The following is a 12,653-nucleotide window of genomic DNA, read 5'->3' as shown; positions in this document are numbered from 1 at the left end:
AGCTGCCAGGGTTTGTCTTCTCCACAAGCAAGCTGAGAGAAGTGAAGTTTTCTTCTTTCTGACTGGTCTTAGAGGGGCTCATGGCAGGAGTTGGAAGAACAGAAAAAAATATCTTTCACTCTTGAAATCAATGCAAGAAGGCATTGCTTATTCCAACAAGGTCATATGGAAACTAGGAACCCCTAGAACAAGGTGGTGAGAAAGTAGCTCTTTAGGAGACCTGAGGGTAGGACATTCACTCCTTGTACAATCTGAGGTGAAGGTGTCTTAGTGTTGTTGACTAAGTGTTGACTAAGAAGTGGGTCCTCTTATTTTGTCAAAGGACTGGAACTGACCAGTGCTTTTCAACGTTTGAACTACAGATTGCCTTAATCGGAATCACCAATATCCTTATTAACTCTAGATTCCTGGGCTTTACCCAAAAACTACTGGGGGATGTGTGATATTGTGATTTACAAGAAATCTCCCCAAACCCTTGGAATTTCCTGCATGATAAGAGCAATGAGAGCATCTTTGGTCGTAATATTTGGTCTCTTGTCCTCAATTCCCGAAATCGCTTCAGATGAATTGGGTGTCATTTTTCATAACAAGCCACTTTCTACTACAACGGGGCTTATGATAATGAGGTGACTCTTGGACAGTACCTAAGGATGGGGGCTGGTTGCCAGGGGGAAGTGACCATAAATAGAGTGTTGGAACTTTCAGTCCCACTTCCTTGACCTCCAGGAAGGAGAGAAGGGCTGGAGGTTGAACCAGTTATTCATGGCCAATGACTTAATCAATCATGCCTATGCTGTAATGAAGCCTCCATTAAAAACCTAAAGGATGAGGTTCAAAGAGCTTCAGGGTTGTTAAACGAGTGGATATGTGGGGAGAACAGTGCACCTGGAGCGGGCATGGAAGCTCCATGCCCTTTCCCCATACCTTGTTCTATACATCTCTTCCATCTGACTGTTTCTTAGTTACATCCTACTATAATAAACTGGTAATGTAAGTAAAATGATTCTTTGAGTTCTGTGAGCCACTCTGGCAAATTAATCAAGTCCAAGGGGGTTCTTGGACTCTGCAATCTACAGCCAGTGGAAGCACGAGTGATAACCTAGGCTTGCAGCTGGTTTCTGAAGTTGGGGAAGAGGTACAGTCTTGAAGGGCTGAGTCCTTAACCTGTGAACTCTGATGCTGTCTTCATGTAGACAGCGTCAGAGTTGAGTTGAATTGTAGGACGCCCAGCTGGTGTCAGAGCTTTGCTTGGTGGAGTGGGAATCAATTCCCTCCGCACATCAGAATTGGTGACTAGAATCTGTAGGGTGTGTCTTGAAAATGTGGGCTGTTAACAGACTCTCCAGGTGATTCTATTATGTACATTAACTTTTTTTTTTTTTTTTTTGCCGTACGCGGGCCTCTCACTGTTGTGGCCTCTCCCGTTGCGGAGCACAGGCTCCGGACGCGCAGGCTCAGTGGCCATGGCTCACGGGCCCAGCCGCTCCGCGGCATGTGGGATCCTCCCGGACCGGGGCGCGAACCCGTGTCCCCTGCATCGGCAGGCGGACTCTCAACCACTGCGCCACCAGGGAAGCCCTGTACGTTAACATTTGAGAACAACTAGTGGAGACTCTGGTATGGGCTAATGATTCAGGATAGGGAACTCAAGAGGTGTTGCTCTCCGAGTAAAAATTTCCCGTTTACTCACAAAGGGGGCTCTCTAGAACCAAACCCCTTTTAGTCTAAAAAGCACAGGAAGTATAGCAAATTGAGACGTCTCCACCACACACATGCAGTGGATAGGCAATGCTTGTATGTTTCAGATAAGATGATCGGACTTGATTGTTCAGCAAGCTCAGTGGCTTGGGAGCCAGTTCTTAAAAATGCACCAGGGACATGACAGCTGGGGAGCTTTGCAGGCAGTAAGGATGCCACTATTCTAATACTTAGGCTTCAAACCTTGGATTTTGTGTGGACGTTGTATAATGAAATTCGTTACACTAAACACAAACGCTTCACTTTATTTTTTTTCTCGTTTTCATATCAGGGCATGCAGATATAGGCAAAATCCAGGAACCAGAAAAACAGAAAGTACTAAAATATTATGTAACTCTCTGCCCTCTTATGATTAAACAGGTTCACAGTATTCAAGCTCTGGAGGTGTTTTCTGTCCATTAGACAAATAAAGCTCTCTCTATCAAGGTAGTATCTAATACAATTATTTTCAGCTTCTCAAACAAACACACAAGACAAAGAAACAAATAACTCCTGTCCCCATGAAGCAGCGGCCAAGGTCTGATAATGAAAATGACAACTGAATGGCTGTCGACACTGCCTTTTCCCCTGAGTTTGCCTGGTAATTTCTTTTCTCGTGAATGACAAATGGAGAGGCAGCTGCTGCAGCAAATAGGATTCAAAACCCCATTAATATCGGTGACTCATCAACCAGATTCTTTTCCCATATCTGAAAATGTCAGGAAATTAAAAAGGCACCGTGGCATCTCCCAGAGACAAGTCCCATGTCAGAGCCGTAATCACTTCTAAATATTCTTGGCCTCATTTGGAAATTGGCTGTCACCTGGGACATGGCCTAGTTTGTAGTCCCATCCATGGGGTCAGGAGAGACTACCAATCTCACTGAATAAACCACCAGTCAGCCCTCCCGCAGAGCTGACACTGTGAGCCTGGGGGTGTTGACACTTGTTATGAGATAAAATGGATAGGACAACTACACGTCTTCTGGGTACCCGGCTTGGCTTCTTTAAGGGCAGCAGGAAAGAGGGTAATAGGTGAGGGCTGAAGTTACATGAACCCCTCGTTTAACTAAACGCATTTTTCTTGTTCCTTGTATAAAATATAGGTAGAGAGGGATTTTTTAATTATTATTTTTTAAATTGATTAATTAATTAATTAATTTTACAGTTAAGTCCTTGTTGGTTATCTATTTAAATATAACAGTGTGTACATGTCAATAGAGAGGGATATTTAGAAACGTCTGGATAATTTTGTTTTGAATTTTAGTCTTTCCCTGAAGAGTTAATGCTAACCATTGTCTTCCCCATCGCTTGAAACTCTATAATCTTATTTTAATTCAACTAGCTTTTTCAGCCTACAATAGGGGGAGCAGTCACTTTGTGTGTATAGGATGAACAAAAATAAATCTTTGGAAAACGAAATTTCAAATCCTTATTGCAAAACTGGAATGATAAGGATGTCTAGAACGGTAATGTGGCTCATATAGTTGTTAGGTTCTTTGGCTATAACTCATTTAATAAACTTCTTTTTTGATTGGCATCCCAAACCAGGAACTTGGATGACATGAATCACTATGGGAAGTCCCTGTTCAGGAGGAAAAAAAGATATGTATATGAACATCTGTACCAGAGCATGGGCTGTGGGAATCAGGGAAAGTGTAGGGGAATTTGTAGCATTTGAGCCATACTTTGATGAAGCCGCAGCATGGGGGCATGTGGGGATGGTGAGTAAAGCCCTCCTGGGGGAAGTGCAGGAGGAGAGGCTTACAAGTTGGAAAACAGTCAGGCTGAGAGGTTTGGGATGTCATGGGGAAGTGTAATTGGAATGGTGAATTATAGAAAGTGTCTGGGAGGTGGAAATTTCCCTCTCTACCCCGCTTGCGTTCTTGAGGCAGGACTAATAATAAAATTGACATAAGACAGATTAACAGGAGAAAAAGAAACACATTTTAATTTGTGTGCATGGAGGTCTCACGTAAATGGAACCTTCAGAAGTGGCCAAATCAGGCAGCTTTTCTACTTTTTAGACAAAGAGGCGATAAATTTGTGAGGGATTGGCAAGACAAAGAAACTCAGGTTTTCAGGTGCTCAATTAATGAAGAATACAAACAAGTTTGTAATTGGCGCAGTAAATTAAAGAAGTAACAAGTTTGTTTATATTGGGTTCTTGGTTTGAATTACCTATCTGTGGTGATAAGAGTGTCCTTCTACCTCCAGATGCAGGGTGTGCATCTTTCATATGAGAGATTTATTTCCTGCTTGTAGAGAGACAGAAAGGAGGGTCAGAGTGTCCCTTTTTCATTGGCCTTTTCTTAAGTAACTCTAATTCCTACTGTATAGCACAAGGAACTCTGCTCAATATTCTGTAATAACCTAAATGGGAAAAGAATTTGAAAAAGAATAGATACATGTATATGTAAATATAACTGAATCACTTTTCTGTATACCTGAAACTAACACAACATTGTTAATCAGCTATACTCCAATATAAAATAAGAATAAAAAACCCCAAAATAATCAATATGTCATTGTGGCATATTTTGGAGTGACCCTCTCTGAGCCCCAACAAAAGACCCTAAAGCTGAAGGGAGCAATTTATATGTCATTTCACAGTCAATGAAACATCACTGAAAGTTTCTCATCAGAGATAAGAGGGTTCTCTTATTTGTTCATTCATTTGCCTGATATTTGTTGAGCTCCTACTATGTGCATTCATAGTCATTGTTGATAAAGAAGTGAAAAACAGGATGCCCTAGTTATCTCAGAATTGGGGGAAGAGTAGAGAAGACAGATAAGAAGCAAACAGAAAATACACACAATCCAGAAGAGTATGTAAGTGCTATTTAGGTAAGAGGGAGGTCAGGGGAGGCCTTTTGGAGTTGATTCTTTCGATCAAAGTTCTGAAAAAATTGAGGGAGTGAGTAAGTCATATATGTCTTAAGGAAGGTCATTTAGCAAATGCTAAGGCCCTGAGGTGGGAGCTTATGCTTGAGGAAGAGCAAGGAAACTGGTACGTCTAGAATAGAATGAACAGGAATAAACAGAAGGAAATAATGTCCAAGACAACTGGGGGGTCAGATCTTTCTGCTATTTAATGGGCTCTGGCTTTACCCCGAAAGAGACAGGAGTCACTGGAAGATTTTGAGTACAAAAGCCAATATGTCTGAGTTGTTTCTAAAGCATCCCTCTAGCTTGTCTCTTGAGAATAGATTTTAGAAAGACAAGGACAGGATCTGGAAGAGCAGTTAGGAGACTATGGCAATAATTCAAAAGAGAGGTCCTGGTGGGTTAAACCCGGGTAGCAGTGAGAAGGCAATGAGCAGTGGTCAGATTCTGGATACAATTTGAAGGAAGAGCCAACAAGATCTGCTGATAGATTGAATGCGTGAAGTGAGAGGAAGAAAATGGTCAATAATGACTCCACAGTTTTGTCTTGAATAATAACTAAATGAATGTAGTTGGGATAAATGAGTTGAGAAAAACTGTTCAAGGATAGGTTGAGGGGATCAAGAATTTGGCCTGGGCAAGTGGGGTACAAGAAAACTATTAACGACCCAAGTGGAGACATGGAACAGGGAGTTTAGGGGAGAAGCAAAGGCTGTGTACATACATTCAGGAGTTAACAGTGTACACATGACTTTTCAAACATGGGTGTGCTGTGCTCATTTGTGGATTGAGAAAAGATGTAGAAGCTTCCAAAACTGAACTGATGATATTTCAAATTTTAAGAGCCCAGGAAATGAGGACTATCCATCCATAGATCCTGATAAGGAGAAATATTTGTATAAAGGAGGAACTAAGAATAGAGTGGGGTTCCTACCAATGCCAAGGAGAGAATCATTATCATCATCACCCTTTAAGAAGTGGTCCTAAGTTTACACAGCTTGTAAAGGGCAATGCCCATACTCCTAACCATTATCCTATTCTGCTTCTGATAGAGTTAAGAGTTACCTGTACCGAGTGGAAACACACAAAAGCATTTTGTTTTATAACTAAGTTTTTGAGTTCCACAGTCAAAAGTTATGCTTGGTTAGTGAATCTGCTCCACTATTGCTGGAAATCCAGGTGGAAACTCAATAATCTTGGCACTGCATCAAAGAGTGAAGAACTCACCTTGAGGCTCCAGAATAAGATTTTTAAAAAAATTTTTATTTTATACTGGAGCATAATTGATTAACAATGTTGTATTCGTTTCAGGTGTACAGCAAAGTGATTCAGTTATACATATACATTTATCTATTCTTTTTAAAATTCTTTTCCCATTTAGGTTATTACAGAATAATGAGCACCTTTCCCTGTGCTATTCAGTAGGACCTTGTTGGTTATCTATTTTATTTTTTTGATTATCTATTTTAAATATAGTAGTGTGTACATGTCAATCCCAAACTCCCAGTCTATCTCTTCCCAGAACTCTTCCCTCCTGGTAACCATAAGTTCATTCTCTAAGCCTTGTGAGTCTGTTTCTGTTTTGTTAATAAGTTCATTTGTATCAATTTTTTTTAGATTCCACATATAAGTGATATCATATGATATTTGTCTTTCTCTGACTTTCTCCACTTAGTATGATGATCTCCAGGTCCATCAATGTTGCTGCAAATGGCATTATTTCATTCTTTTTAACGGCTGAGTAATATTCCATTGTATATATGTACCACATCCTCTTTATCCATTCATCTGTCAATGGACATTTAGGTTGCTTCCATGTCTTGACTATTGTAAACAGTGCTGCAATTAACATTGGGGTGTGTGTATCCTTTATTAGATTTTAACAGTAAAATACATTGTACTTTTTTTTTTTTTTTTTTCGGTACGCGGGCCTCTCACTGTTGTGGCCTCTCCCGTTGCGGAGCACAGGCTCTGGACGCACAGGCTCAGCGGCCATGGCTCACGGGCCCAGCCGCTCTGCGGCATGTGGGATCTTCCCAGACCGGGGCACGAACCCGTGTCCCCTGCATTGGCAGGCGGACTCTCAACCATTGTGCCACCAGGGAAGCCCCATTGTACTATTTTTATAGATATATAACTAGTCTTCAATTAATTATTGATCAATTGAAACCACTATAGTACGAAACTAAGATTCATTTATTCCATTGGGACGGTGAAGACATTGGGCTGCTAATTATATTGAGACGTGAATAGATATTTTTAACATCCAGAATGCTCATCTCCATGTCTTGTTTTTCCAACAACCTGAGCTGACTTGTCTCCAGTTTGGTCCTGCACTGCTGGACCCACTGAATGACCTGGGGCAAGTCACTAAACATCTTTGGGCTGCAATATACTCCTCTAAAAATAAGGGGTCATATAAATGAGATCATTTTCAAGACCCCATTCCATCTCTAGCATCCACATCTCACTATTTCTGGCAAATTTATTCGCATACCGAATTCCTTCAATACAGTGCATGATTCCCCAGTGCTGTGTCTATCAAACCCTGTATTACTTTAAAATATGAATGCTGAAGATATCAGCTTTGCAGGTAATTTTAAATGCTCTAAATCAGATTGAACAATTTCTGAAACCTGATGATTTTTCTAAATTTCCTTCTGGCTTTAATTTTCCAGGCACAGGAAAAATACCAACCTCTCCCTCCTTGAGACACTCAGAACACTTTATCTCTGTTTTGCTTAGGACATAAAAAAAAAATTCTTTGCACCTACACACGTTAAGTATTTGCATCAGATAAGTGTGGCTGAACTGACAATCTCCTCATATCTTCCAAACCCAGTGTATCAGATTGCTATGGCTGCCATAACAAAGTGCCAAACCACAGACTGGCAGCTTAAACAACAAAAATTCATCTTCTCACAATTCTGGAGGCTAAAAGTCTGAGATCAAGGTGTTGACAGTATTGGTTTCTTTTGAGGACTTTCTCCTTGGCTAGTAGATCGCCACATTTTCCCTGTGTCTTTTCCTGGTTTTCCATCTGTAGGTTTATGTCCTAATCTCTTTTAATAAGGACACCAGTCATACTGAATTAGGGTCCACCCTAAAGACCTCATTTTAATTTGATTACCTCTTTAAAGACCCCATCTCCAAATATAGTCAGATTCTGAGGTATTGGGGATAAGGGCTGCAACACGTAAATTTTGGGGGGACACAGTTCAACTCATAAGACCCAATTCCCTACTTGATCCTGCGTCCGTCTACCACAGTGCTAACTGTTCAGCTTCCATCTCTGAGAAGTTGCACTTGTGCTCCAGCTGATCTATAGGTAAGGCAGCACTCATAAATAACATTAGAAATAGAAGAAATTAAAAACTGACCATTATAATTAAGTCAGTACTCATACTCATCTACCAAGATGTGCTTCACTCTGACTTCTGGTCTTTATGGAGCTTTGCGGCTCTCACCTAAAAGCAGATGGTGTATTTTGCATGAGAAAAATTATGGTCTGCTTTAGGGCACCATTTTGCCCTGAAAGGAGTTCTGCTGCTTTGAAACACAGCACTTTGTTTGCTCTTTTGGGAGTATATGCCATATCACTTACCTGATGCTTAAAGGTAAACCCATAAAACAATGCATGACCCTTTTCATACCTGGTGAAAGCTATAATCATTTAACATGGTACCTAATTTCTGAAAACCATGCCAAAAATTGGCTGATTACATTGCCTTAAAAACTGTGTCCCCTTAAAAAACCCATTACAGCTCTCCCATCTGAAATTCTCTAAAACACTTTGGAGCCTCTTAGAGAATTTTAAGCCTGAGGAAACTGTTAAGAAAAGTGTTTCCATATTTTGAACTAAAGGTGTTATTTTAATGGCATTTGGGGTACAGCAAATGAGTATAGTTGTATTCATGTTTCAGTTTAGGTCCCGTTCTTGGAGGTAGAAGATCAGAGCTTAAGTAGCAGCTAGGCTCGGACCTCAGGAAATAAGCTCAACCACTTTTGAGCCTTAATTCCTGAAATCAGAAATGTGTCACTCCTCCCTCTTTGATGGCTGAATAACAGAGTGACACAATTTGTTATTTTTTATGAGTTGATGAATTGGCTGGTTCAGCTGATCTCATCTAGACTTGCTTGTGCGTCCATGGTCAGCTGTTAGAGTTCTAGGGGAGCCACAGCTGGACAACTCAGCCCTGTTCTCTGTGTTATCTCATCTTCTTTTCTCAGACAAAGGTGGAGGAACTAGAGGGAGAGCAGAGAATGCAAGGTCTTTCGATGCGTTGGCCCAGAAAGGGCACCTCGTCCCTTCTACATTCTATTGTCCAAGCAGGTTAAAAGCCAGCCCAATTCTGCAGCCATGTTATGTTGATAATCTCAACACTAACCCTAATCCTAACTCTACCCCTTTCTGGGCATCTTCACTTCCACTTCTGGCTGCATCCTGTATCAACCTTCACCTGCCAAAATTCAAATTCAGATATGGTTCATTCACTTCTGCTACATCACTTCCCCTTCCTTACCCCTCTCACATCTCCACAGCCACCTGCTCCCATACCTCTCCCACTTGCCCTGGGATGAGGAACAGGAGACAAGACTCTAGCTCTTGACAGGAGGAACTTCAAAGTCATCTGACAATGGGCGTGGATACAGGGAGGAATTAGAATTGGGGCCATTTTTGCAATCTACCACAGAGAATAATTGAGTAGTAAAGCCCATTTTGCCATATGACTTATGACCACTATTCTTCTTATGATCTCTATGTACATAGTAAAAATATTTCTCATGATTTGATTCTAGTTTCTTGCCTTTTTTAGATTTGGAAACCAAGTAGAAAAGTTTTTACTCTAAAAAGTTGCTATTTGTTGTTTTTGGTCACTTCTAATTGAAAAAAATACTGCATTAAAAAAAAAATTGTGAGGTTTGGGATGACCCAGGGGAAATTTTAAAAGATTTACTAGGCGCTTCATGGGACATACTTTATAGCTGCAATATAAACATAGTGAAGAGTGTACACTTTATTCTTTCTCTTCTTGGGAAGTTCATTATTATTTCCATTTCATTGTATTTGAATTGAAATTGTAAATTTTATATTCCTCTAATAGTAAACATACTGAGTGGAAAATTTCAAATTTAGCCATTTCTCCTGCTTGATAGCATAATTTGTATTGTAAGTCATTGATAGTTAATGAACTGCTTGGACTATTAAACCAGAGGATCACAGAATACATGTATTTGCCACATATGATTTAAATCCCAGCTTTTTTCAAGAGCTCCTAGTTATTTACAATGAAATAAATCTATAGTTCAGTCCTTTAAATAATTATAGAAGCAAGAAGAGGGGGCAAAAGTGAAAATGGAAAAAAATCTGAACCAATGGAATTACTGTAAGTTAGCATTAAATTAGGCTTTATGCTTCATAATTAGAAAGTTCAATTTATTCTCTAGAACAATGAGTGATCTTATCCAAGGGTTACTAATATAGTAGATTTTCAAGTAATTTGCTGTTAATAGCTGTTAAAGTTGTTGAATTATTTCCTTTTAAAAATATAGATAGGAAGGAATTGCTTTCACCCACTTACTCTCTTGGGTGGGAAAGAAAAGCATGGTATACAATTAGGTTGCTATTATTTATCTGTTGGAGTTGGGCTACATTTAAAATTTTAAAAAGTCATCTTATACAATTGTCACAGTGGTAGAAAGATTGAAAGCTGCTACTCCAAATGGTGGAGATTCTTTGTGCATGAGCAGTTAACGCATATTGGTTCTTTGCGCTAATTTGAGACCGCAGGAGAATATCATAAATTTTCAGGATGTCACAGCTGTGCAAGGATCACCCATAAGAGATGATATAATGGCCAGCAGCAGCAGATAGATGAATACTAATGATATCACCACCACCTGGAATAGAACACTTAAAAAAATAAACTGTTTTTTTAGAGCAGTTTTAGGTTCACAGAAAAATTAAGAGGAAGGTACAGAGGTTTCCGATATACACCATGCCCCCCCAACATGCATAGCCTGGTCCATTATCAATGTACCCCACCAGAGTGGCACATTTGTTAAAACTGATAAAATTATATTGACACAAATTATCACCCAGAGTCCATAGTTTCCATTAGGATTTATTCTCAGTATTGTACATCCTATGAGTTTAGAAAATTTTATAATGATATGTATTTACCATTATAATGTCATATGACATAGTTTCACTGCCCTAAAAATCCTCTATAAGCCACCTATTCATCTCTCCCTATTCCCTGGTAATTCTGATTCTTTTTTTTACTGTCTCCATAGTTTTGACTTTCCAGAATATCATATAATTGGAATCCTACAGTATGTAGCTTTTTAATTGGCTTCTTTCACCTTGCAATATGCATTTAAGATTCCTCCATGTCTTTTCATGGCTTGATAGCTCATTTCTTTTTAGTATTGAATAATATTTAATTACCTAGATGTACCACAGTTTATCCATCACCTACTGAAGGATATCTCAGCTGCTTCCAAGTTTTGGCAATTGTGAATAAAAATGCTATATACATCTGTGTGCAGATTTTGGTGTGGATGGAAGTTTTCAACTCCTTTGTGTAAATACCAAAGGGCACGATTTCTGGATAGTATGGTAAAAGTATGTTTAACTTGGTAGCAAAGCACCCAACTGTCTTCTGAAGTGACTGCATCATTTTGCATTTCCATCAGCAATGAATGAGAGTTCCTGTTGCTCCACGTCCTTGCCAGCATTTGATGTTGTCACTGGATTTTGGCCGTTCTAATAAATGCGTAGGTGTATATCTCATTGTTTTAATTTCCATTTCCCTAATGACATGTGATGTGGGATATTTTTTATATGCTGTTTGCCATCTGTATATCTTCTTTGGTGAGGTGTCTACTGAGATTTTTGCCCCATTTTTTTTTTTTTTTTTTTTTTTTTTTTGTGGTATGCGGGCCTCTCCCTGTTGCGGCCTCTCCCGTTGTGGAGCACAGGCTCCGGACGCGCAGGCTCAGCGGCCACGGCTCACGGGCCCAGCCGCTCCGCGGCATGTGGGATCCTCCCAGACCGGGGCGCGAACCCGGTTCCCCTGCATTGGCAGGCGGACACGCAACCGCTGCGCCACCAGGGAAGCCCTGCCCCATTTTTTAATTGGGTTTTTTGTTTTCTTATTGTTGAGTTTTAAGAGTTCTTTGCATATTTTAAATAACAGTCCTTTGTCAAATGTGTCACTTGCAAATAGTTTCTCCCAGTATATAGCTTTTCATTCTCTTGACAGGGTCTTTTGCAAAGAAATTTTTAATTTTCATGAAGTCCAACTTATCAATTCTTTCTTTCATAGCTATGTTTGGTGTTTTATCTAAAACGTCATTGCCAAACTCAAGGTCATCCAGATTTTCTTCTAAGCTCTATTCTTGGAGTTTTAGACTTTTGCATTTTACATTAGGTCTGTCATCCATTCTGAGTTAATTTTTGTGAAGTCTGTGTCTAGATTCATTTTTTTGCATGTCAATACCCAGTTGTTACAGCACATTTGTTGGAAAGACTACATTGCTCCATTGTATTGCTTTTCTCTTTTGTCAAAGATCAGTTGAATATATTTACATGGGTTTATTTCTGGGTTCTCTTTTCCGTTCCATTGATCTACTTATCTAGTCTTTCTCCAGTACAGTCCCACAGTGACTTAGTTGCTGTAGCTTTATAGTAAGTCTTGAAGTTGGCTAGTGTCAGTTCTCCAACTTTGTTCTTCTACTTCAATATTGTATTGGCCATTCTGGGTCTTTTCCTTCTCCATATAAATTTTAGAAGCAGTTTGTCAATTTGCACAAAATAACTTGGTGGGATTCTGATTCGGATTGCATTGAATTTATAGATTAAGTTGGGAAGTACTGTTATCTTGATGATATTGAGTCTTTTTATCCATAAACATGGAATCTCTATTTTATTTAGTTCTTTGATTTCTTTCATCAGAATTTAGTAGTTTTCTTCATAAAGATCTTGTACATATTTTGTTAGATAAGTACCTAACTATTTCATTTTTT

The sequence above is a fragment of the Physeter macrocephalus genome, chromosome 2 (genome assembly GCF_002837175.3).
Source record: "Physeter macrocephalus isolate SW-GA chromosome 2, ASM283717v5, whole genome shotgun sequence".
Lineage (NCBI taxonomy): Eukaryota > Metazoa > Chordata > Mammalia > Artiodactyla > Physeteridae > Physeter > Physeter macrocephalus.
This window is presented reverse-complemented; position numbering follows the sequence as displayed.